The sequence below is a fragment of the Coptis chinensis genome, chromosome 4 (genome assembly GCF_015680905.1).
Source record: "Coptis chinensis isolate HL-2020 chromosome 4, ASM1568090v1, whole genome shotgun sequence".
In the NCBI taxonomy this organism is placed as follows: Eukaryota; Viridiplantae; Streptophyta; class Magnoliopsida; order Ranunculales; family Ranunculaceae; genus Coptis; species Coptis chinensis.
In genome coordinates, this window is record NC_141459.1 from 86,568,495 (window position 1) to 86,574,123 (window position 5,629).

At 37.8% G+C, this 5,629-nt stretch overlaps 1 long non-coding RNA gene across 1 annotated transcript; it reads left to right on the top strand.

Annotated features, from left to right (window-relative positions):
- Positions 1-1,917: 1,917 nt before the first annotated feature.
- Positions 1,918-2,718, top strand: LOC147505356 (uncharacterized). Its single transcript, XR_015220583.1, has 3 exons — positions 1,918-2,015; positions 2,345-2,457; positions 2,537-2,718. It is a non-coding gene; the product is annotated as an uncharacterized LOC147505356 (long non-coding RNA).
- The last annotated feature ends 2,911 nt before the right edge of the window (positions 2,719-5,629 follow it).

A 5,629-nucleotide genomic window follows, 5' to 3' on the forward strand; every position in this document is an offset into this window, starting at 1 on the left:
AGCAACAATTAGTGATTGAATTACTAACACATGAACTGTTATGTAGGTTTAGGTATTGTCTAGCCTGAGTATGCTCCACCAATGGCTTTTCATCACACCAATGTTAAGGTTTGGTCCCTTTTAGCCAACAAATGTCTGATTATGTATCCTTTAGGTTTGATCCCCCTTTAGCCACCAAATTTCTGATAATTTAGCCAGTAGGTTTGTTCCCCTTTAGCCATGTAGGTTTGTTCTCCTTTAGTCGTGTACCTTCTTTCCTTGAGCGAGTATAATCTCTTAATTTTTGATCCTCTACCCATTTCTGAAGCTTTTCGTTCTCATGCTCTGGCATTTTTCCTTCTTGAAGATGTCCTTAATGGAAAAAATGATTCATAACAGGTCAAGTATGAGAATTTTTTTATGTTTTCTCCTGATGTTCTATTTTGAGTTGACCATGGTGGTTTTATTTATGTTAAAACAATCTTCTCGGTTTCATAGAGATTGAGTTATCACAACTCAATGACATTTAAGAATGACCTAGCTGCCTTTTTTCTTTGCATTGCGAGACCGAGAATCTGTAAAAGTAGATGCTCGGGACATCGGGGCGAAATTTTTGCTAACGTGTCGGGCCTTTCTGCGCGCGTATTCCAAAGCATGAATTGATCATTTGCAGGTACCTTTTAATTGCTCAATCTCTTTTTATCATTTCTCTGTCTACCAAATTTTTGGGCAGGTTTTGTGATAACGGATAAAAAAACCATTACGTAAATGTTATGCGGTTGTTCTTATGGGCTAACTTAGTTGTAGGCTTTAGTCCACTCCCTTTAGTTAGGAGTATATTTGCAGTCCCATTGAGCTTTTAGATAATAATGTTTGCGTACGCAGTTTTCCTTCAACATAACGTCCTTCATTTATATTAAATGTATATTATATCTTGTGTTCACTAGTTATATGTTATGACTTACAACTCACGCACATTATTGATTGCTCTTGCAAGTGATTGTTGCCATCACACTAACCAATTTGGAATATCCTTCAAGAAGTGTCAATACCAATCCACCGTTTAACTTCTCAATTAGCCTAGGCCAAGATAATAATATCGATTCCATTCTTTGAACCCTTATACACGTCTAATTTTAGATTTCGCTACCGCGATTTAGCAAGACTAGCTAAAAGTAAAATGCATCTTTTTGTAGAATTTGACTATTCCAAGTTAACCCCTACTTCAATCACGAAAAGAAGTGAGCTTGACTAATTGGTTGGTGTTCTAGTGGGACTTCGATTTAACAGAAAGTACTTGTAGACTTTTGCTTGACTTTTATGATTGTGTCATTTATATGTTGTGCATAATAACTCACACTATTTTGCTCTTTGTAAGTTCTTTTTGATTCTCAAGTCCAGTAGTTTTGGTTTCATATTGGCCATTGGACTGACGTCCTTTGACCAAGCTGTGCAGCTTCAAGTCACTTGCATATGTCATAAGAACTCAATTCCTTGGGTTGATTAGCGTTTCTTTTACTTTTCTATCGCTGAAAATTATTTTGTGGAGTTTTCACTATTGGTGGAAGTGCTTGGAAGTATATAAACAGTGTTAAGGACTTCAATGAAGGGATTGGACCCGAAGCTACAAGTGTTCCAATTACAGATACTCCATTGACTAGGTCTCCTTTATATATGATATCTTTCTTTGCTAGATATGTGAGTAGTGCTGAGTTGGTAAAAAATAGGAATTCAAATTCTGGAAAATAGTTGTTAATTTTGTGTGCGGGAAATTAGAATTATCTTTATAATCTCTTGTTTCTTTTGTTTCTTTTGATATAAAGGATTAAAATGTTCACTTTAGGCTCAACTATCATTTTTGCCTTAAAGGCGAGTTTTTATAGTTTTGTTTCTTCTATTTTTTTCTTTTTTTATTATTGTGCCAATGTTAATTCCAGGGGGTTTCTTTATACTAAAAAAACAAATTAGAATTGGAGCAAGGGGGTTCTGCCACTCAAATTCTAATTCCTTTTTAAAGACTTGATGTCTGTTTTACGGTAATATATTGAAGTCAAACACCGATCAAGCTGTTTTCTAAAGGAGTCAATCTTGCTTTAGGAGTTCTTATATAAACCTTGAGTGTTATTTGCAATAGAATTAATGTAAGTTTTGTAGCCTTTGTTTGGATGAAGTACACATGCTAATGTCTACAAAGCACACCCCCTTGTTTGGTATTTATTATAGTAGAGTCTGGTTTGTATCCTGCAAATACAAAATTAACCCCCCCCCAATGCACACGGAACCCTGCGAATCATAAATTAGAATGACTTCTACTCTTCATGATTATGGCCTTTATTATATCTCATTTGGATATTTACTCGCTCAGGTTGTTCGAAATATAAATTAAGAAAAGAAGTTAGAGGCGATGAGTGATTATGATGCAGACATTGGCAGGGATTAATTAGAAGAACATTCTATATACATTTACAACATGTAATGGTTAGTAGTTTCTCTTTAATTTGATATTTGCTATATTAGACAATTTTTAGTTCTAATGATTGGTTTTTAACTGTTGTAGCTATATCTTCAAAGCCTACTCTAAGGCAGTTACATGAAAAGGTACAAGAGAGCGAACAAGAATATACAAACTTTGATTCGAAAAAGTTGAGGCGTTGTTTAGATGCTAGGAATGGTGATGTTTAGGCGCTATTTCAGGTTTTTTAGGAGTCATTTTCAATAGTATTTGTAAAATCTTAAAGAGTACTATATTTGTTCTTTTATATAGGTTAGCATTCCTAATTGGATCTATTATGTAAAAAAGTATTATGTTAAGTACATATTGTGTATGAAATGTTGAATTGTGGATAATGCTCAGTATTGCTGCGGGTTTGATTAGAATGGTAGAATTTTATATGAACGGCAGGTGTGGTGTGTGATATAGAGGCGTTCAAACCAATTTTTTTTTTACCCAATTCAAGTCATTTGCCACGGCCTAGAATCGTGGCCAAACTATAGATCTAGATAAAAAAAAACATATCCCACGGTCCATAGCAGCATTGGCCACGGTTGAATGCTGTGGTATAAGGGTTATTAGCCACGGGCCATGGAACGGTCCAAAACCGTGGGCAAAAAACAGGTTTTGGCCACAGCCCATAACCGTGGTAAAAGGTTAGCCACAGGGGCATTGGCAATGGTCGTGCAACAGCCTATAGCCGTGGCAAAAGGACTTTAGCCACAGTCCATGGTCGTGGCTAATGCTCAGTATTCTTGTAGTGATAGACTAATCGGGTAAATGTGTCTTTGTTTTAAAAATATTTACTTCAACAACAAGATGGCCAAAAGACATGGACATTGAACCATCGCGGCAATTAATGAGCGCATTGGTAGTTGCCAAGAAAGGACGCCCTAAGATGATTGGGACAGAGTCGTTAGCGACTTCTGTATCGAGGATGACAAAATCAGCCGGATTGTAGAAATCCTGAACTTTTACCAGAACATTTTCGACCACACCCTTAGGATACTTAATAGACCGATCAGCTAATTGCAACATCATTTTAGTGGGTTGCATCTCGTTTAGACCTATTTGTCTATACAAATAAAACAGGAGTAAGTTAACACTAGCCCCCAGGTCTAATAACGCGGTCGTCATATAGGAATCTCCTAAGGTGCATTGTGCGATAGGGGCGACCCGGGGTCCTTGTACTTAACAATTCCATTATGTTCAGATAGAGTTGGGAATTGTTCTGTTAAAAAGGCGTCTTTTGGTATATTGGTCTTACGCCTAGTAGTACACAACTCCTTAAGAAACTTAGCATGGTGTGGTAGCTTTTTAATAGTTTCGAGGAAGGGAAGGTTTATAGTTAGATTCTTGAAAACGTCCTTAATCTCCTCATAATTTGTATCCCTAGTTAACATGGCTAATTTTTGTGGAAACAGTGGTTTCTCTCTATATTTAGCAATGGTATCACCTGGATGTTTAACCTTGGCTTTTCGTTTCTTAGGTTGTGTTGTGGCGGGTACCTCTACGGTGGTAGGCTCTTGAGTTTCTATTTGAGGTATCTAGTAAAATAGCAGGTGTAGGGGCTACTGGTGGGGTAACTATAAGCATAGTTACTTTGTTATCAACCACTCTGCCAGAACGGAGAGTGGTGATGGCATTTAGCTCACCTACATTTTCATATTCATTACTAGTATTATTGGTTACCTCAAAGGCTGTGTTTGTTCTTTTAGGATTAGGTATTGTGTGACCTGGAAACACACCTTTGGGTTGGGCTTTATCTTGGGCCAACTGTTGGCTTAAATTATTAACGGATTGTAGAAGCTGTTGGTTAGATTGAGCCATGGTTTGGAAACGTTTTTAGGTCACTTGTATGAAGGTGTCAAGACAATCCGGTTGTGTGGGTGTAGTAGTCACGGGTGGTGTGACTGGAACTATCTCACGTAAATTATTTATGGGCGGATTTTGATAGTTATTATTTACCAGAACGATACCTCTATTAGCATTATAATTATTATAACTACCTTGACCTTGTGCTTGACCTTGTCGAGGTTGCACTTGGTTGTTATAATTATTATAATTACCCTGACCTTGTCCTTGTCGTGGTGGAGCTTGGATAAAACTGTGCGTTGGCCTAACATATTGATTATTGTACCCTGGAGGTGTGACGTGTTGGTTATTTCTCCAACCGAAGTTGGGATTTTTTCTCCAAGGGGAGTTACGTTCACTATTAATGGAAGAAGCCTGTTCATAGGCTATAGGATAGTGGAAGTCGGGATGCTCAGGGCTCCAACAGAAACTACATGGATTTGAATTTACATTCATGACGGGGATATGCTTTTGTTGAACAGAAATGGCCTCTACCTTTTTAGTGAGTGATTCAATTAGAGTTTTAAGCTCGGGATCGTGTTTAATTTCAAACATACCGCGGCCTTAACTGTATTAGAAGAACTAGCGGGCGGTGGATATCGTCACTACCCCCGGTTGTTATTTCGCTTAGTTTGATCCTCTATAAATTTATAAGCCTCGAGGCTCCTTTGCTTAAGAAACTACCCCATTCATTATGTCAAGGACTTCTTTATGGTGGTGTAGAAGTCCTTTGAAAAGGCCACGAACTAAGCGTGTCTTTCACTAGGTTATGATGTGGACACTCTATAAGAGAGATCGGTGAAGCGATTCCAAGCCTCGAAAATGATTCATGAGGATTTTGTCGAAAAGAAATGAATCTTGGAAAGCATCTCATCCGTCTTTATGGGTGGTAAAAATGTTCCATAAACAAATTTGAACAAGTTTAGCCCACGAGTCCACAGAATTAGTGGCTTTGGGCAGTTAACCAACACGCCGCCTTATCTAAATTAAAGTGAAAGGGAATACCCACCGGTTTAATTTGTTCGCACCAACCGTAGGATGGTGGAATGTTGTTATGACTTGTTTAATCCCTACGATGTATCTTTGATAAGGTTTTTCATGGTCTAAACCATGAAAAACAGGTAACAAATTAAAAATATTTGGGGGGATTCGGAAATCCCCCACTTGGTCTACTAGAACGATGCAAGATTTGGGGCTATCACTCAAGGCTTTGTAGAAGTCAGAGAGAGGAGTCTCTCCTTCTTCAGGAATATTATCAGGTGGTGTGTGTGAAATAGTAGCTAGAGGTGTAGTGAGTGGTATACT